Here is a 21,797-nt window from a genome sequence, read left to right on the forward strand (position 1 = left end):
GGGTACAAATTGCTTTAAACTCAGGCTTTTTCCAGAGGAACTTTTTTTGAAAGAAGAAGGAAGAATATTTGGAATTATTTTCTAGTGCATCTGATTGTGGCCTTCCCTAGAGACAGATCTGAGCAGATATAAATATTTATCGTTACAGTGGCCTCACCTCTTCTCAAGCCCTGCCCAGGAAGGGGAGCAGAACAATCCATGTCTAATTACACAACATATTTTCCCAAATAATTAGCCCCATTTTTCATGGTCGATTTTTCCAGTGCAGCCAAGCAGCTCAAAGTTCACTCTGGTGCACGTTCACACCGAAATGCAGGGAGGGGACACCACAGCCCCCCGTGCCAGGCTCCGGGTTTGGCTCTGCAGCCACACCCCTGTATCTGAGCTGATTACACCATCCTCTGGATGAGCACAGCAGAGCTGGGACAGTGAAGGATTGGCACAGGGTGCCCAGAGCAGCTGGGGCTGCCCCTGGATCCCTGGCAGTGTCCAAAGCCAGGCTGGACATTGGGGCTTGGAGCAGCCTGGGACAGTGGGAGGTGTCCCTGCCTGTGGCAGGGATGGCACTGGATGGGCTTTAAGGCCCCTCCTAACCCAAACCATTCCACAAAATCAAGATTAACTAAAACGTCTGCACAACCCAAATAATCTCAAGGTATTACTGTGAAAACACAATGTACTTTTTGGAAATTTAAATAAGAGGAAAACCGAGGTTGGGAAAAAATAAAAGAAAAAGTGAGAGACAGCAGCTGGACACATCCGAGGATACCTTGGGTACTCTGAACATGGACTATCTTCCTTTCTGAAGGGAAGAGATGCTCAAACACCTTCAAAAGCTCAGAGATAAGCTTTGAACATCATTCACTGCAGACCCTGGGAGGTGCTGAGTGCACAGAAAGGAGGGAGAACCCCACACCCCCACCCTGCAGAGGGGACACTTCAGACCAGGGACCCAGGATGCTCCTGGTGCCAATCATCCTTTAGCAAGGCACTCCCAGGATTCCCACCCACCCTCTCCAGCTCAGCTTTTGCACTGGGCTGGTGTCTGTGTCCCTGAGCACCTCCTGCTCCTTCCTGCAGTGTTTATTCTCACTTAGGCTTGACAAGCTTTGTGCTTGGGCAGAAATGGTTTGGTAATTGGGCTTATAAATGGCAAGGACTCAATGCACTCTTACTCTCATCTCTCCCAGCAACTCAATAACTGCAGATGACGGACGATCAGATCCACCTAGAGATTGCAAGTGCAGCTTCTGTCATTAGAATCAGCCACAGAGCATTATTTAATAACTGCCTGGTTCCTGCACTTCAGAGAGGCTCTGCAGAGAGCAGGACTGCTGATTGCCCTTCCCAAAGTGTGTGGCTGATCATCATCCCTGGATCCCAGACTGGCTGGGGAGTCTGGAGCAACACAAACACCCCAGAGCGGGGTGGGAATGGGCAGCACCAAGCACGGGGCCTCTGCCATGGGAGGGTTCCTCTGCTGCGGCTGAATGGGGCCGTGCAAGGCCCAGTGTCCACGGTGCTGGCACCCAAAGCTGTTCATAGTTTTTGTAATTTCTTGGGGAACAAAGAGGCATCACCCCAGCAAAGAGCCCTGTGGCTTTCAGCGGGAGCAGGGATTCACCAGGCACAGCTCAAACCTGCTGCACGCATTCCTTCCAGCTTTTAATACTTGATGAAGGCTTGGGACACTGAAGGTCACCCGAAAGCTTCAGCAGTGGATAATTGTAATGCCCACAGACAGCTCCAAGTGCCTGGAGCCCTCTCCCCGACAGGTATTGATGTTCCTCAGGTTCTATTGATCCCTCAGCTCGGGCTCTCCTGCTCCAGGCTGACACAGGGGCTGTGCCTGAACTGTACTGGGGCTTTGGTAGGAAGGGGTTAAAATAAACCCAGAGTATTCCCTCAATATTAGTGGAATTGGAAATGGAATTTTCAGCAAGACAGAGCTATCACGTAATGCTATACACACCAGCGCTCACCCCTTCCCTGATGTTATCTGACTTGGTATTTACTGGATCCAAAATAAGAAATACCAGATTCCTGGCGGGAGCTCCGAGTCTCAGCGCAGCACAAAGGTTTAATGAACTGCTAAGAGGGGGTAGAGTTCATAAATGGAGACCTAAAGGAAACAGTGCAGGCTTGATCCTTATCACCTCCCAAGGTCAGGGTGCTCTGGCTCTGTCCTAACTTTGAATTCACATCTGCCTTAGCAGCTCCTGATTTACTAAAATTCAGGATGATCCCACCTCTCTGCGTTAGCGCTTTCCAGCCCGGCTCCCAGGGCTGGCTCAGCTTCACTTAACGTGGAGCCACACACAAAATGCAGAGCTGGAAGCCCAGTGGCTTTGGGCTTTGTGGGGAACGACCAGCAGCTCGGGGGTGCCCAGTGCCCATGGCCAGAGCGCCGGACACTTGGCCAGAGAGGGGACGCTGCCAGCCCCAGCAGCAGCCAGAACATCCCCCCCTGTCCAGGCATCATCACCTCTGTCCCCCGTCCCTCCGGGCAGCCTCTCTCGGGTGAAAGCTCTCTCATCCCTCTGACAGCCCCACCAGGCACACTCAGGCTCCATTTCCAACCCTCTCTTTGCTGCCTCTGCACAAATCTTAATGCTTTGGTGAGAGTTCTGAAAGCTTCTTTCTTCGGTATCGATCTTCTCTGAGTGTCATTCCACTGATTTCCAGGTAGATTCCCATCTCTGCTAGACGGCTCTTCCTCTGCCAGAGAGCCTCACAAAGCTGTGCTCTCCCAGGGACTGATCAGCATCAGCACAACATACTGAACTTCCACCCTGTGCTTGCTCCTCTCATTAATGAACACCAAGGGGGATAAAGTAAGCATGGGAAATATTACAGATGCACCATTTTTTCTAGGCTGTTTGTTTAAAAGTTTCATTTTGTACAAGTTCCAATGCCTAAAGGGGCTCCAGGAGAGCTGGAGAGGGCCTTTGGAAAGGGCGTGGAATGCCGGGACAAGGGGGAATGGCCTTCCACTGCCAGAGGCTGGCCCTGCCCATGGCAGTGGGTTGGAACTGGATGGTCCTTAAGGTCCCTTCCAAGCACTTTGTGATTCTGTGATTCCCTTTCCAGAGCTCCCATCAGCACTGACCAGCCCAGCCATGGCTGGCTGTACCTGGGCTCTCATCTTGAAGCAAATCTCAGCCAAGACCTGGAGTGCAGCCCTGTGGGAATGCTGCGCCCAGCACTCGGGCAGTTTCTTTTACCAAAGGTTTGAGAGCAGAAGGACATCCAGGTTGGACACCCAGAGTTTCCTCAGGTGGGGCCTTTTTTCATACGCTGCAATGGTTTCCTTTACAGCCTCAGGGGAAATTCTGCCATCCTTACACAGACAAGGCAAAGACGCTTCTTGTTCTGTGCCAGGCAGGAAGGGCTGGTTTTGCCCAGGTCACCTGTGCTTGGTGACAGACAGGGAGAGCAGCAGCACCTCCAGCCTCCCCCCAGCACAGCCCAGCCCACGGGGCAGGAGCCCCTCAGAGCTGCCACAGACAGAGGAGGCTGCAGGGGCTGATGTTCCTGCTCTGTTTTAATAATTTACACTCTGAATACCTTGTTCTGCCCTCTGTCTGGAGCGGAGACACCACAGCTCTCAGCTTCTTCCCCCACATCCATGGGGAGTGGAGGGTGGGACAGGAGGCACGGCCCCAGCTCAGCCTGTGCTCACTAAAACTAAGCAGCCCATCAAGTTATCCCTGACCCCTCAAACCTCACACCCCTGCTCTGAGAGTGAAGCCATTCCTCTGCTGGAGACTCGGAGAGGGAACAAGAGCTGTCATCATGGTTCTTTGGGTAAAGGGGAAAAAAAGATAAGCCAAAGATGCCAATTTATGTGTGGAAAGGTCAGAATTTAAAAATTCTCTCTTCTTACACTGTTACATATCTTAAAACTGAATAAATTTTAAGTGTACCATAAAACTATATTCTTCATCCCATTTACCATATAACTGGTGCTCCTTCTCTGCCTGCACAAAGACAAGCCTCGGGCTCTTTTATTAATATCCATGAGCATAATTTAATGGCTGCTCCAGCACTGGAGACACACATTTCATATCCAAGAGTAAGGCTGATTTGGAAGGAGCGTGGAAGAACTGTAATGAACATCTTGGTTGCTCAGTCTGCTCCAAATGCTCAGATCAATACAACATCATTTACTTATTGCAACTTATTGGCCAAGTCATTTTTTGTCATCTTGGTACTTGTGTGCAGCAACCAGAAAAGTGGCAGACAAAAGCACTTAAAATTAATTATGTTCACGAGTTTAATTCATGTAAAACCTGAAGGTCCACTCTGCAATAGAGACCAAACAGTTCTCTCTTTATCTCTCTACAAACACTCTTACACGTGTGATATTAAAATAGCACATGCCAGTCCTAAAGACCAGGCCAAAGCTGCAGAGCTGCTTTGTGCACAGCACCCTGCAAACAGGCAATAAAGTAAGATATCTTTATCAACTCTAGCACCAAGCTAAACCTTCAAAAGGAATAAACATCAGAAAGACAGCACTGCATCCAGCACAAGCTGCCAGATATTCCAGAGGCAATTGAAGGTTATAGCCTGGCGCTGTGGAAGATAAAGCTTGGATGGCCTTTATGGATAACACCTTTTATGTGCTCTCTGCCCAGAGCCTGGCTCTCTTTCCAGTTCATTCCAGCTGTGCTCTGTCTCATGTGTTATTCATGCACCTCAGGATTGAAAAAATGAACACGTTGCCCAAGCTGCCAGAGCACATTATGGTAACATCACATTTGAAGGCTCTTATTTTCCCCCTATATCCAATTATTTTCCCTCCTAGGTTCCAGAATCAAAAACACAGGTGAGGAAAACACCTACTTTAAAGTTCAAGCAATGGAGCTCTGTGTGTGCCAGAAGTGCTGTCAGCCCCAGATCCCATAAAGATGGGTGGTGCTGAATATGGATCATGGCCAGGCTCTGCTGCCCTTCCACACCAGCCTTGCTCCACATCCAGTCCTTTCCTTCACTCTGAACACAGAAGGAATTTTAACATGTGTAGGCTGATGATTCTGTGCCATGGTGCATTGTGAAATGTCACAATTACACAGATTCCCTTGTGGCCAACTCATCCAAAGTGCCAAGGTTTGCCCACCCTGGCTTTGCTTTCCTCTGCCCCTTCTCCCAGCTTCTCAAGGCTAAAGATAGAGATAAAGACAGAACTGTTTGGTCTCGATTCTCAAGCCTCATCCCATAGCCCTTCCTCCACACCATCCACCAGGGGCCAACTCCAGCCTCCAGGACAGCAGCATCCACAGGAATCCCACCTGAGAGTCCAGAGAGATTTAATTAACCCCCTTGGTGCTGCTTCTCCAAATGGCCCCACAGCCAGAGGTTTTAGAGCTCCATCTCCCGTTTCACAGGCACACGGAATTTAAAACATGCCCTGGCACCTCTTTCCTCTGGAGATGGAGATGTTTGCACAGAGAAACCCTCAGATTCCCTACCAGCAGCAATAAATATGATTTTGCATCCCATTTCCTGAGGGAATAACACATCAGCTCACACTGCCTGAACCATTTTAAATGTTTCTCCTTGGAAGTGAAATCTAAAGTCCCCACGTATTAGACTCCAGTCAGGTTTCACTCCCCACCTATTCCAATCCCACGCCTCATTGTTTGTGCAGATAGACAAATAGATGCAACATGCGAATGTTCTCCCCACTGGTGCTTAATGGTATTTTTTCTTCCTTTTTAAAAATAAACAAATACATAAATAAAGCAGAGTCTCAGACTGCCTCTGCTGCAGAGGCTTCTCAGAGCACAGATCCAGCTCCCCGTCTGTTTTCTGACCTTAGTCAACACTGCCAATAAATCAACCTCCCCCCACTCCCAAAAAATAAAAAGCCTGTAAAACTGTCCTCGTCCTTCTCTTGTTCACCTCCACCTGATGCTCAGCACAGAGATCCCCACATTTAACAGATTATTTTTCCTCCTTCCACCCAGCTTTGTCCTTTAGCAGATCTCCACTGCTCCAAACAGGAGCAAACTCTGGTTCTCGCCATCTCCGCTGTTTCCCAGACACACAAATCCTCAGACACCAAAGAATAAGTATTCTCCTCTGCCCCTGCTGCAACACAAGGCAGAGAGTTCCTGCTGGCAGCTATTTACACCCAGCAGCTCTCAGAGCACGAGCACAGGAACGTCGGAGCACGAAGCAGAGCTCGCACCGCAGCCTCTCGGAGCCTTGCGCTCCCTTCCCAGTGCTGTGCAAGCCCCACTCCTCTCCTCCTGACTGAGGATGGAAGGCTAGAGGCTAAAATAAAATCGAAAAATAGCTGCTCCATGAGCTCTGAGGAGCTGGAGACAGTCTAAATGCTATTCAACACTATTAAGAAAATAAATCTTCAGGAATCAAAGTCCCCAAACAAACAGATTTATTCACGTCTCTAGACCCCCCTTCTTTCCTCTCCTTTCCCCTCCTCAGAGTTAAAAAACCCCCCTGAACCTTTCATGAAAAGCTTTTAAAAATCCATTCTGGGATTGGCTATTCTGCATTTCATGCAATATATATGGACTTGGGAAATTTTACAGAACAAAATGATTACCCTAAATTATTGATCAAAGGAAGCAAATGTATACAGTGGCCTGAAGAACGTATTGGCTGCTCCGAGGGAAGAGAGCCCTCCATGGTGACGGCACTGACAGCGTGCATGGATCACGATGAAGGCTTATTCCTAATTACATGATCTTACTGCACATTAAATATGAAAGGCATCTTTTCATTTTTATGCAAAGTTTGAAATACTGCCTCAGAAGTGAGCAAAGGGGCATCAATTTAGGGACAGAAAAAGAAGATGTAAATATGCTCATCCAAGCCAGCAGCCACAAACTACCATGTGTTCAGGGCCTTCAAAGACCTCTCATCAATTAAACTTCCTCACATGTCTCACAGGGCAGGGGAGGGATAAAACAAAAGTAATGGAATAAACCAGCAGAAATGGCAACCAGCTAGGCACACACCATTCCAGGGATGGCAGCTCACAAAGCCAAACCCGGGCAGAAGTTTTCCAGAGGATGTTCTTCAGACAGTCTTCAACAAGAGAAAAATCTGCCCCCTCAAATGAGACAGATTCAGCAACACCCTCCCATAAGAGGGAGCCTGCAACAGCAAAGTATTTCACCAGCCCTGGGAAAAGCCAGGCTCCTGCTCAGCCAGCAGCAGGCTGTGGCTGATAGAACACAAACAGCTGCGGCACAGAAGAGATCCCCTCAGTGCCTGGCACTCAGGCTGGGCACCACTTACCTCTCTGAAAACTTCAACAGCACTAACAGGACTTTTCCACCTTCGTTGATGTCCTTCAAGGACCCCACCAAAAGCCCCACACCGGGGCACATCTTGGCTTTATCTGCAGCAGCTGTTCACTATTCATCAAAACAAATTGAGCTGTGAATGAGGAGCATGTGCAACAGGGCCTTAAGTAGAGCTGTGCATTCCCCGCTAAAATCCTGATAATTAGTGGCACCAGAGATGCTCATTTCACTGCTAGAAACGAATTTACCACAGCGAGTGCAGTAGCATCTGATTTCCAGGGGTATTTAAAAGCGTGGTGCCTAGGGACACGGTTTGGTGGCAGTGCCAGGTTTATGGTTGGAGTTGATAATCTTAAGGAGCTTTTCCAACCTTCATGATTCTGTTCTATTTCTTTTCAAAGCAGGTATCTGCAAAGGCAGGAATTTTGATCATTTTATGGCATTTTATTTTTGCTACTTATTGAAATATGGGATTACCTACAAATCATGCAAAACAGGTGTGTTGTGCAGCACAGCCCCAGTTCCCAGCCCTGAACTGAAAGTACAGTGCTTCACTCCTATTACCTGCTTTTTTTCTTCACCCTAATAACCCACCCAGAGCCGTGTGTGAGGTGTCAGCAGGAGGTGTCAGAGCACACCAGGAACAGCAGAGCTAGAAGAAAACTGCATTTCTGATGGAAAAAGTGCTCCATCTTCCCACTCTCCCACAGGTACAGATAATAACCTTCATCCAACCTGAAAACTAAAACCACAGTGTGTGATTTATAGTGGTCAAAGAGTAGAACCAGTAGTGAAATGGCCACCAGTTTGGGAGTTACCCTGGCTAAGGCTGGGTTTAGAGGACAAGAAGATGAACAAGTCAATTACAGAATGTCCTGCTCCTCATCTCCCCAAGTAATTGAAGATTCAGTATCATTTTTACTGAGTTAGTTATTTTTAATTGGTCTCATTTGCTGCAGTAAATTAGGTGTAGCACTGTCCACAGTGTGATGTATGCTTCTGTGCAAATTGGGACCAAAATGTGCAAAACATTCCAGCCACTGCCACGGCAAAACAGCCCCAATCAGATAAATGCAATTAATTTCCAAGCCTGGTCTTGAAATATTATGATACTAATCTATTTCTTTGACTGTTAGTGATGGTCTCCATCAAGGTCAGGAGAAATTGCTCAATTAATAAATGCCTGCTTGCTCCCACAACAACAAAGCTCTCCCTGCAGCATGGTGGGCGCTTTGACACAGGCAGGGAGGTGTGTTTCTGCAGGATTGACAGCAAACACGCTCTTGTGGGGCCACAGTTTGGGGTTTGGGGCTGCCCCGTGCCCCCTGCAGATGCTTTGGGGGGCTCAGGGCCAGGTTTGCAGCCCCTCCAGCTCCTGCCCAGTGCCCACCTTGGCAGGGAGGCGTGAGGAGGAGGAGGAGGAGGGTGGTTCAGGACAGGCAGGAGGGGGAATCCCGGCCTACAGCGATTCAGGGATTTGGTTTTGCTGTCAGAGGGAGCTGCAGGCTCCTCCCAGCAGCAAGTCCCCCTGCGAGAAGAACCCACAATAATTTTCATTCCATGAATCCTACAAGGGGCTGGATTTGAAAGGACCCTACAGACCATTTCAGCCCAAGCCACATCCTCAGCAAAACCCCAAGAAATCCATGGGAAGTCTTGTATCCCCTTTTCATTCCCAGCCCCACTGATTTTGCCACTTTCTTTCCCTCACAGTTTCAGCTCAGGCCAAACAGCCCTTCCACGTGTGCGTGACACACGGGTGGGTTTTCTCGTGCACCTGAGCAGCTGCACAGCCAGGAAAGGCTGGCAAAATTAGGTTACTGAAGTACAGTTACTGTAGCTGCTTTTATCCCTGGAATTGCTTCCCTCCAGGACTGGCCCAATTTGCAGCCCTTTCATTAGAGGTTCACCTGCCCTGCAGAGATGTGGAGCGTCCTTTCAGGAGCCCAGTGGTGTCTGGAGAACGGGATAATCTGCAGAGGGCAGGTGATTGTCAAACAGCCAGCCACATGTTCAGATAATCCAGGAAAATAAATCCAAATCAAACGGGATTTCAGCTTCAGTCCAAGGCACAATAAGGGCCAAGTGGGGCAGCCTTTCCTCAGGCAGACTTTTGCTTTTCTGCTGAAATAAACCATCAATTACCACACGAGAAGCAGAGAATACAGGGGTGGGAGGGTGGCAAGGGCCTCCCAGAGCGCCCTGGTGGGGTCCCAGCAGTGCCCCCTTTTCCTGCCTTGGAGCAGTGTGCCTGCCAGGGAAGAACCCCAGGAGGGGATCCCAGCGAGCAGATTTAGATAACAATGCCCTTCCAGAGGCCGGGTCCAAACACAAACCCTTCCACCCTCTCCTTGCTGGAGCTGCATCCCCCCCACTTCTGTTTGCTCATCAAAACTCATCTCGTTAATTTATTACACCCTGACAGCACCAATTTAATTCCTTAGAGAACAGCAATGAATATATTGGATAAGCAAGTTTCAGTTCCTATTTTTCCTTTGGGGAGAGAAAAGGGAACTTCAGGGGGATCACGAATCTGTTCACAAGCACTTTCCCAGCGGAGCCAGTGCAGCCCCAGCTGGTGCTGGAGAATCCCCTGGCCCAGAGCACTCCACCAGCCAGGCTTCACATCCCAAAACTGTTCAGGAACCCAGAGCAGCAGCAAAGCTCCCTCTCCAGGGACCATCATGAAATGTTTCAGGTACAGTGGGTTTTAATCATCCCTACAACAAACTTCTACTAAATCTGAATTATTACAGCTGGGTGTGCCTGTTCCTGCAGGGCCCTTGGGGCTCTCCCACCCAGCACCTCTTGGGGCCTCTGTGCTGTTTTCCCCAGATTAATTAAGGTCTGGATTAAAGATTTTTGTCAATGTCTTGGCAAAGGTTTATGGAGGTCCTTAAGGTTAATTTATAATCCCCTCAAGAATAAGTAAATATTTAAACTTCCCCCCGTGGTGTAATTGAATGTTTTAATTCATGCTGGTAGACAGAGTCAGGCAAATGCTTCTATTGCTGGAGTTACTTATTAAATAAATGAAAATAAGAAATCACTCCTGTCACTTTGCCAGAGTATGTAGAAAAGTGCTGCTCCTGCCAGCCCTGGCCCCACATCACACCTGCTCAGCAAAGGGCCAGGTGAGTGTGGGTTATTTTATTTCCATTTTAGCTGAATGTCCAGATAACAACCAAGAGGGAGGGAGGCAGGCAGGAAGGAAGGATGCTCTCCCTGCCCATGCTGCAACTGCACAGCCATGACAGCACAGAACCAAAGCAACAGCATCAATGGGATGTGTGATAACACAACTCAGACACAAAACCTGCTGGGAATTTGGAGTCTTGTGCATCCAGGAGAAATGATGAGTGTTGCTTAAATATTCATTTTTGTGTTCCAGGCACCACAGACCACTCTAAATCACAGCTCCCTCCACGGCCGTGATTGCGCTTGGATAAATACTGCTCACACTTTCTTGGGCTTCTGTCTCTGGAACCAGCATTGCAGAGTTTTGGTGCTGCAGGCAACAGACAGAGATGAATTGAAATTAAGGCACCTAGATAATTAACCCCACTCCAATTGTCTTGGAGGCAATTTAATAAAGCGCTCTTGGGGCTGTGGCTGATAATGAATAATAAACATTGTCACCATGTCCACGCAGGCTGCAGCAGCAGGGCCATGTTGCCATTACACAGCAGTGGTGAGCTTTTGGTGCTCTTGGACAGGGAATGTTGTCCTGAAACCCAGGGTAGGGCATCCCTGTGCACCTGGGACATGAGATCAACAAACCTGGGCTCTGTCCTTCTCCTGAGGCAGAGCCACAGCTTATTAACCCCTATAAGTCATTGATCTAAAATCCCACTTTGGCCCTCTCCTTTGGAATTATTCAGGAACAACACACTTTCCCCCATGTTTCCCATCTCCATTCCTTAGCAGGTGCTGGCAGACAGCTGGGGCAGGCTGGCACCCGGAGCAGGGGTGCCACAGTGGGGTGTGTGCAGGGGGTCTTGGTGCAGTCCCAGCTGTGCTGGCACAGCTCCCGCCAGGGCACTGGCCAGATGAGCCCAGGAGCTTGGCAATGCCTCATCCTGGCTCTGGAGCAGCTGAGCTGCCAGCCCCAGAGGAGGCGTTTTCCAGGAAGCTCCACTGTCCTGCAGATTCTCATGTGCTCTGGATTAATTATGCATGGATTTTTGATTGCAAATATGGTATGGAGAGAAGTGCACAAGCTGGGTGAATCAATTTGTCCTAAATAACATCCATCCACAATTCCTGGATTAGTTTTTTTGCCTGCAAATTATGGGGATGGAGAGACAGAAATTTCCTTTTTGTGTTTGTTTTGGGAATTATTTTTCATCCTGACAGCCTCTGCAGTGTGGGCTGGGTTGGAGACAGAGTTCACACAGAGTTAGGAAAGCTGAGAAAGCGGAAAGCTGGGAGCACTGAGCATGCCACAGCAGGGCTGGTACCCGGGCACTCAGCTACAGCAGCTGTTTCCCTACACATCCAAGCCCTGGATCTGTCTGGTGAGAGCAGCCAGGCCCTGACCACAGCCGGGGCTCTCCCTTGGCACTGCTGGAATGCCCCGTGCCCTCCCTGGCTGGCACAGCCCCCACATCCCGACAGGGACAGAGGCTCCCCAGGGAGCCCATGGAATTCTCCCACCCCTTGACACTGCAGGGGACATTACTGTTTATGACGTGAAGCTGAGAATGGTGAGAACTGGCAGAAAAATCTTTCCACGGCAGAAGAATAAATGCTGAGGGTTTGTGCGGGGACAGCTGCGCCCGCACAGGAGCGGCGAAGGCCGCGGCGCTTGTGCCGGGAGGACGGGCAGCAGCAGCTCCCTCCACAGCCACCCCTGCGCTCCGAGCGCTTTGGGCTTCGGAAACAACACACAGGGCCACTTCTGAGCCAGGACATTCCTCCGTCTCTTCTCCCCAGGGAATGTGCTCCGGCCCAGCCCCTGCCCCGCCCCAGGGCTCCCCACGCTGCCCCTGATGGCCCTGCCCGTGGTTCAGACGCGGGAGACGGCGCCTCTCGGAGCAGGGCGTGCTCCGTGCCAAGTGCCAGGCGCAAATGCCAGCGCTGAGCTCACCTGCAGGGACCTGCGGGTACCCGGGAGATACCAGGGGCCCGACAACCCTGAGGGCACAGCGGGCTCTGTCCCTGCGTGTCAGCAGCATTGCGGGAACTCGTGCCTTCGATCAACGAATCAAAGTGATTACACAGAAGCTTCTTATTGTTTAAAATACACTCCACTCACACATCTCACAACTTTGACATAATACTTACTTATACACCTTGCTTATTTATACATTCTACCTACTTATACATTTCACTTGCTTATTTTATGCTACTTATACATCACTCATACATTTTCTTACATACATAATACATTACTTATACATAATACACTACTTAGACATTTTACCTATCTTTACATACTACTCTTCTTATGCATTTTACAACTTAACCATAATACAGTACACATGCATTTTGCAACTCCTGTGCATGAGACCTCACATTGTTTCTCCAATTTGTCCATGAGCTCCGCACGCACTTTTCTGATAATATGATTGGTTTTAACCCAGTGCAGCACAGTCCTTTTTATCTATTCCTTGCTGTCTTGGTATTTAGTTTTTCAGCCTCTTCTCTCCCAATTCAGCACAGTTTACCTTTCAGTCCTTGATGAATTCCTGAGGGCTCTGACAGGTGGGGCTCCAGATCCAGGCAAGCAGAGTCAAGATGATGACAGCAACAAAACCCATCCAGTGATCAGCAGCCAAGTTAGTCCAGGAAATCCAAACAGCAAGACAGCAAAGCACAGAAAGCAGCTATCAACCTGCCCCACCTCTCTTGCTTCTCCCCTTGAGCCTTCAGACTGGCGCTTAAAAACCCTCTTGGGGCTGATGTGCTGCAGCTGAAGGTGGAAAGGCCAGGTGAAGTTGGTGAGGGTAATTCCAGCCTGGTCCCACTCTGAGGGCTCTGACGAGAATAACTAAAGATGGTTTGGCTGGGGCACGCTGTCAAGGTTCAAATACCTTACAACACAGCATCGCTTGTGGAGCTTCGACGGAGTTACAAAATGCCAGACTGGGGGAATCCTTGGTCACTATTTAAATGCCAACCCAGGGGATTCCTTGGTGGCGGAATGACAGCAGAACAGGAGCAGGGCAGCCAGGCTGGCTCTGGCACGGGCTGGCTGCTGCCAGGGAAAGCAGCACACTGGAGCTCCCAGGGAGCACTCATCCCAAAGCAGTGCTTTGTATGCTGTGTCTGCAGGGGTTTCCATCTCTTCCCAGGAATCCTGGTGCCCAACCGGGGCCTCAGACAGCTGAGAACTTCCTTATGTCTAAATCAGGACAATTATTTAATTGAGACATTGGGTAGGCGCTGGGAGCTCAGGGAGGAAGTGCAGGGGAGGGGAAGGAGGAATAAATCACTGAGCAGTGTTAACTGTGTGGGCCTGTTATGAACAGCTCAGACAGGAGAGACTGAGCCTGCTGTTCCCCTGTACTTCAGGAAAACCTGTTCCTCTTCCTCTGAGCAGCATTCTCCAGGAGAGCATGCAAGCAGGCAGGCAGGCACCTGCTGGCTGTGGCCACCAGCCAGGGCCACACCGAAGATGTCAGGATTTTGGGTTGAAAATGTGATGTATTTTCCATTCCCATTTAGTGCATGCCACACACAGGGCATCCCTTGAAGTTGTCCCTGTTAAGCTCTTGAATCCCAGGCAGCTACATGTGAATTGATACTTCCTGGGTGGGAAATGCTTCTTGTTTAGTTAGGCTGGAGGAACCAAACCCAGCCGGTGTCTGAACTGATAACCCCACTCTGAGGAAGGGCTCCCAAACACCTCCTGACCCCTGGCAGACCCTTCCTGCAAGTGGCAGACACAGGGAATTTTCCAGTGACCATGGACTGCTGTAGACAGGTATTAAAAAAGGCTGCAGGACACTTTACCAGGCCTCAAAGAGGAAGCACCTCAGAATGTCCCCATTGCCATGTGACCCCCTGCGAGGGGCTAGCTCCTGGGGTGCAGTCCTGGGAATGGGAGAGGCTGTCTGAGGGAGCCGAGGTTGCTCAGGTACAGACACCTACAAAGCACAAAATTCCTGCCCCTGGCTCGCTTGGAGCAGGGAGGGAATCCAGCCTCGTGTTCCTTGCAGGGAGCAGCACGGGTGACTCTCTGTCTCATCTCACAGTGACAACTAAAGCTTCCTCTGCCACATAATGCATTTCCATTACAGTATTAGGGATCTTTCTGACCCAAATACGCGTCCTGAGAACAAAAATAACTGTAAGGAATATAGTATTTAATCTGCCTAGATTCAGCCCTCAGAAAGATAAAATCTATTACAAATGTTATCCCTCGCCTTGCCTATTAATCCTGAAGGGACTGGTGATTAAATACCATTTCTAACTCTCCAGTCCCTGGTGTGCCTGTGGCTCCCAGAGTTCCAAAGGCTCCTGCTGTACATCTGGGCACAGCGATGGGCAGTGCTGGGTTGTTACAGTGAGCTTTGCTGCCAGCTGGGCTGCACAGGTGAGATTGCATTCTGCACATTCCTGGCCCTCTGCCTGAATTAACCATGTCAGCAACATTCCCTGGCTTGCAGAAGGGTTACAGGGAAAGCACAACCCAAGGCAAAAGAAGGGTATGAAGTGCAGAGCTGAGAGAGGATGAGGAGACACAAGTGAAGTGAGATGCAGCTGTGGCAGGAGAAAAGCTGTGACAGATCTGAGCAAAGCCAGCAAACTGCACAGAATCCCAGAGAGGTTTGGGGTGGAAGGGACCTCAGAGCTCCTCTCAGTGCACGGCACTGCTGAGCCCCACACAGGCAGGGAGTGCACTCCTCTCCCAGCTTACACGATTCAGTGATAGCTAGTTCCAGGGGTGGGGGTTAAGTCTATCAAATTAATTTTAATTACAATTCAAAGAAAGAAAATCCACTTGAACATTTCTAATCAACAGGCATCTAATGAGGCCTGTTAGTTCCTGTAGTCTGAACACAGTAGGGAATTTTCCAAGATAATTTACTTCATTAATATTCAGCTAGAAGTGGATCATCCAATACTTTCCATGGTGGCATTGAGATAAAATATGTCAAAAGAAAAATTTTCTATTTGACATGGACTTTAAGTTTCATAAGTTTTGTCCTATCTTAGGAAAAAACATTTCAGAGTGAAATAAAACATTACAGCCCAGATCAACCAAAATGATTACCAGGACTCTCTTAACCAGGAGAGTGTCCATGTAGGAATATAGCAGAGCCAACCAGGAAAATCAGAGGAATCCCCTTTTCAGACTTCTGCAGGCTGTTGCTGTATAGAATTCTTGATACAAGAAAAGTCAACGGCCCTTGGCAAGCTGTCAGCCTTTTTACAGAACATCAGCTTTATTGTAACAGGTTTCACAGCTTCCAGCTGAGACTGGGTTGGTTTGCTTGGTTACAAGGAGATTTTAAAAAAACCAAACCAAGGTGGATGAAAGAGCCCCAGAGTGACCAAGGTCCAAGGTTTGTCTGGTGTTCTGAATAATAAAAGGATGAGTAGGAAGGCAGGGAAGGAGGATGAGACCCGTCCAATGGAACTCCGGAGTTCTGTGCTGCTGTGCCAGCCCTGCCTCCTCCTCTCAGCAAGAGCCACTCCAGCCACCAAGGGGACATTTGTCCTGTTACTGACCAACGCCTGTGTCCCACTGGGAGCTTGACTCACTGCCCCTTCCAAACAAAGCACCACAGATCCCAGGATGGAAATGCCAGAGGGATGTGTCACTGATTCCTGGGGAACAAGCAGGATTTTCCTCATGGGGACGTTTGGGTTTGCATATCTGCAGAACATGTGGAAGTTACTAAGAAATCCAACCTGACAGAAATAGTTTGTCCTCCTGTAAGCATCAGTCCTGTTTCTCCTTCTTTCTGCACAGCATTGTAAAGGTTATCCTCACCAAAGGTGTTATTCCAAATAGACCATTGGAATACGCTCCAAATAGATTCCATCAGCGTTCATTCCAAACACACCATCAGAAGTGAGAGGGAAAAGATGAAATCATCAATATTTGAAGGAGCATTTTTGGAAGAGCTCGGTGGTTGGGGAGGGGAGGCTGCAAAAGGCACTGGCAGCTTCTTGGGCTCTTTTCTGTCCTGTGTGCTGCAGCCAAAGTTTATTTATCTGCAGGGTGAAGTAATTCAGGGTGATTTGGTCACCACAGGTGTGCATGAAGTGTACATGCATAAAGCAGATACACACAGAGCCTATACACCAAACATAGATACATAAGCTCTCTCCTGTTTCCAGACCTCATCTTAATTTTCCAAGACTGCTCTGATGAAATGCTGTAAAATTCAATTTTGAGCTCATAAGATGCTTGTTAGTGCCTGTCTCTGTGTGACTCAAGGGGATCAAAGTTCGATTTTTTAAGTGTTTTTTTCCAGTTAGGAAACTGAATGTGCTCATAAACACCAACCTCCTCAAGCAGACTCCAAGTGGAGACCAGATCCTATTGCTCTCCATCCTATACAAATGACAAGCCTCAATCCCAAAAGGGTGTTTGCATGTAAGGGAGATCAGATATTGGCCAAAATGTAATTGCTATTATTTCACTGCTGATGTCTGTGTAAATGTTCCTGTGCTACAGCCACACAGAAGCTGCACACCTGCAGCTCCAGCCACTTATTTCTGCTGGACTTGTTCTGCTCCTGTTCCTGTCCCACCAAACCTCCCTCAGCTCATGGATCAGACTGTGACCAACTGCATTTGGCTTCTCTGGAAACTGCCCAGCACTTCTGCCCCAGCTTTTTTCAACTGTGACAGTAAAAAAGACTCCAAGCCCCCCAAAATGAAAACTTTGGGTAGATATTATCCCACCTTAGAGCAGGCAGGGCTCTGACAACACCACCACTATACATATCATTACTTCCACTACTGAAAATACAAGGGGAAGTAGGATTCAACTTTCATATTGTTAATGGATTAAGTAAATTACATTCTCATGATTCAAAGACACTTAGGTTAATTTAAGAACATATATTTTACCCAAAACTCACTTAACTGCTGTGTAATTTTTTGCTATTTCCTTTTCCATTGCTGATTAACAAGATCCTTGGAAATAAATAGAAGTGCTCTCTGCACTGCAATTAGCCTGTCTGTCCCTCTGATTAGCTGATTCCTATTTTGTGGCAGGGAATTTGGAGATCCTAAGTACTCTGGTCTGACATCATCATTCCAGCCACAGAGTAAAATGGAAGTTTTTTGGGAAAGAAAGGCCTTGGCTCTGTTTTAATAGATGTTTGGAAAGTCACCAAGGTCCAGCCTAAGCATCCCTGAAACAAATGGATTTCACTGCACTGAGCTAGGAAAGGAAAGCCCAGAAGGAAGATTGGAGCCAGGGTAAATTCCTCAGCCAAATCAGCAGCAGAGCTGGGATACAGTCAGGCCAAAGCTCTGCCCAGTGGCTTCCACTGCTCCTGCCCCACAGAGCAGAGCGTGTCTGGGACACCCCCTCTGTCCCCCCTGCCTCGGGGTGCCCAGCACACTGGGGACACCCCCACGGCGTGTGTGTGACCCCCAGGGCTGCTGGGGGACAGAGATGCACCAGCTGGGAAGTGCTGACCCGGCCCAGAAGCCAGGGGAGCATGTGGCCATCAGACCCCAGAGTCAGAGTGGTTTATCCCAAGATGTTTCTGGCCCAAACAGAATGGATTTTTTCAGGACATCAAAAAAGGATAAAGTTTTTTCTGGGCTTTAGTTGCCTGTGCATTTGTAGAGCGGGGGAGGCACAGGGCTTTTAAAAAAATATTAGAGTTTTTGAAAGGATTATTTTTCCCAGCTGTCATTAGAGTGAAGTGTTATTTACAAATTTTTAGAGAGTTCTAAACATATCATCCTACATTTTGAAAGGTTGGAATTATTTAAATTTATTAATGTAAAGGCAGAAAGCTCTTTATGGAGGTCAGATCATTTATTCTGCCCTGACTGATTAAATAACACATTGAGACCAAAAAGGTGGACTATCTTTAGGAAGAGACCAAAAACCCAGAAATTTTGGGAAAGACACACGTTAGTTTAATTCACCCTGGCCCTTAGTGAATTCACTGCTCATTAATGAGGTTGATGGGTTTTCAGAGTTCTTTCCATCCAGGGTGCCCAGAGCAGCTGTGGTGCCCCTGGATCCCTGGCAGTGCCCAAGGCCAGGTTGGACATTGGGGCTTGGAGCAGCCTGGGACAGTGGGAGGTGTCCCTGCCCATGGCAGGGGTGGCACTGGATGGACTTTAGGGTCTGTCCCAACCCCACCCATCCTGTGATTCCGTGATCCTGTGAAATCATTTCTGTGGACAGGAGAGAGCTGTGCCTGCAGTGCCATGAGAGCTCCCAGCCCTGCTCCTCTGCAGAGGCAACGTGTCCTCGGCACAGTGAGTGACTGTCACACACCCTCTGGCCTCTCACCAGCCCCCACTGCCCAGAGCCATTCGTTTGGACAAACTGGAGAGAGTTCAGAGACAAGCAACAAAATTAAGAAGGGCCTGGGGGTGTTGCCTGGAGAAGGGAGGTCAGCAGGAACAGATTTGGTACCGTGGAGGTGAGCGGTGGTTTTAAAGAGGTCACTGAGAGGGAGGGGTGTATGAGAGAGAGTCAGGCAAAGTGTAAAATAGCGCTGTGAGACAAGAATTATTCAGAGGTCAGGAGGAAAAATTTGGGGTCACAGTGTTTTCATGCCAAATAAGATTTTTCCTGAGACAGAATGACCCCATCCAGTCCCTTTTGTCACCTGGGCATACACGAAATGATTTCCTGAGCAGGGTAAATTGCTTCTCGATAGTAAACTTGCATTGGCAATAGGTAAGAGCCTGAGTGACCTCTGCTCTTCTCCATCTCCCATTTCCATGACAGAAAGTGCAGGTACTCACAGAGATGTCACAGCAGCCGGGCTGGAGGCTCCAGGGGAATTTCAGCACAAGGGTTTGCATGGTGCTGTGTTGGAGGTGGGGAGCTGCAGCAGGATGGGCATGAGCAGATGGGAGGGGAAGAAAAGAAGGAAAATGTCAATTAAGTCTGAAAGTGAGAGGGATGTTCTCCTGGTCAAGGAATTTATCTCGCTGTCTGTCTGGGCAAAATACCCATGGGCTGGGAGAGTTTCTCTGGGTGTGAGCAGGGCCAAGGGAGCCAAAGCAGGAGCCCCATCCCTGGCTGCTCTGGCTCCGGTGGCACACAGGTTTCTTTGGAAGGATCCCATCTGCAGTGACCCCCAGCCGGGTGTTATTCACACCAACAGTGCAGCCACGTCCATGCCATCGCTGTCCCTCCACATCCCACTGCCACCTGCCCTCACCTGCCCCAGCCCCTCCTGAAAGCAAACACCACCTGAGGGACAACAGATTCTGGCATCAGAGAGGGTCAGAAACAAGGTTTAAAATACCCCCCCTGCCCTTTGCTGTGGGAAGGACGTGGAGCAGCTTTTCCTCGGCCAGGAGGAGCTGGATTAGAGACCTGATCAGGCAGCAAACAAATGCAGATGTACAGGACTGAACAAAACCTTGCCTGTGATCTCCATGTCAACAAATTAGACAACTATGTTGGCAACTTGGCAGGCTTCTCTTGTTTGCAATGGTAAATCAAGTTCAGAGTCTTTGCAGTTGCATGAGAATTTCTAATTTTTAAAATATTTTTAATTTTAATTTTTTTTTTCTGGCATCGTTCCAGAAAGCTGATTATATGGGGATCTCCCTTTGTGTCAAAAACCTGGTTAGTTCTGACTTTCAGAGAACAAACAGCAACTGCCAACCCTGGGATGGTTAAATGTATCTGCCAGCCAACATCTGCTGCACCCTCACAGGAACAGAGAGGGGCCCATTCCATGCTCTCCATCTCCCGTGGTGACTGCTGGGGTGTGGGGGGTCCTGGGAGGGGAACAGCCCTGGGGTTAATGTGGGAAGGGGAACCCCGGGAAGGGCTCCCATCATGGAGCATCTGCACAGGGGGGTCAGGCAGAACCATCTGAAACTTCCCATTTGCTGTCAGCACAATCCTGTGTATTTGGATTCAAGATAAAAACCTGTGTGGTTTGTGGTAACTCTCTTCTCTTCCAAGGAGTGCAGGGAAGGGGCCCCTGAAATCAGGGTTTCCCATCCCACCTGTCTGTGTGCTGAGATGAGGGTGCCGCTCTGCTCTCTGTGCCAAGGCTGGGAGCAGAAGATCCTTTGGACAAGGGCAGCCAAACTACCCTTCAGCTGCTGACAGTCTCGAGGGAATTGGGAAGCTGAGTGTGATGGATTTTATCGTATGATTGATCAGTGGTTTTAAGAGCAATGCCCACCTTGAGGTGCAGCCGAGGGCAGGGCTTTGTTGAGCAGCAATTCCCAATTACCCTGCTGTGACCTTGCAGGGGTCTTTGAGCACTCACCAGGAGCCTGAGCTGACCAGTAAATAGAGCCCTGTGGTAGAAGCCTATTCCTGGCCGTGGGTGAGGATGGAGAGCTGCCCAATGTTAGTTACAGCGGCTCTGACAGCAGCTCCCGGCAGCGCTCTGGGCCCCTGCATCTCCTGGGCAGGCAGATCAGTCCCTGATAATGGACAGCTACACCTCTTGGATGAGGTCAAGCTGTATGGGGCACAGGAGTTATGTTCCCCCAGACCTCAGGGCTGCCGCTGCCCACGGGGTCACCCTGCCTGTCCCCCCGGAATGCCTTCCCTCAGCCTCCTACAGCAGCAATTCCATCAGCACAGCCTCCATGCAAGCACCTCCTAATGAACCGCCCAGGCAGGCAACAGCAGCTTCCCACAAACACCTATCCCCTCCAAGACTCTCCTCATAAAACTTTACAGTACCTTTTTCCTTATGATAATCCAGTGTAAACATGATTTAATGGCACTAGGAGGAAAACAAGCACAGCAACAAGGCCAACAGGCAATGATTGTAGTCTCCCATCTCATTGCTTTCCCTTTCCTTTCACTCATTCTCTCTGCTCTGGTTTCAGTGTGCACTATTTTGGTCATGCTGTCACTGGATTATTACGTGCTCTCCATTTCAGGGCTAGAAAGCCTGAAGGTCTTTTGTGGTTATACTTTAAAGGTGGCTTTGTGGCTTTTTTTTTGCTTGTGAATTTGTTTCAGCTTTGCTCTGGGTTACTGTTATGCCTGCTGAACCACTACAGAGTTTTGAAAAAGAAACTGTGTCCAAAGGAAATGTTGGAGACAACCACGCAAACAATTCCCTCGAGATGTGCCCATTTTACCCCTAATCTGAATTTGACTCAGTTTGCAGAGCAGAATTCCCTGTGTGCAGCCCCACGGGTTATTTATCAGGGACAGTACCCTGGTGTTTCCTCTCCCCCAAAGCCATCACACTTCACTGCAGGCTCGACCTCCTTCGGGCACCCCCAGCCTGGGGGGTCTCACCCTGCTCTCTCTCTGTCCCTCAGCCTCACAGCCCTCCCTGGGGTACCAGCTCCCTCGGAGCAGTGCAGCTGGAAGAGCTGTGCCAGACCACAACAAAAAGCAATATTCACTCCTTTAATTAAATT

The sequence above is a fragment of the Corvus cornix genome, chromosome 12, assembly GCF_000738735.6.
Source record: "Corvus cornix cornix isolate S_Up_H32 chromosome 12, ASM73873v5, whole genome shotgun sequence".
In the NCBI taxonomy this organism is placed as follows: domain Eukaryota; kingdom Metazoa; phylum Chordata; class Aves; order Passeriformes; family Corvidae; genus Corvus; species Corvus cornix.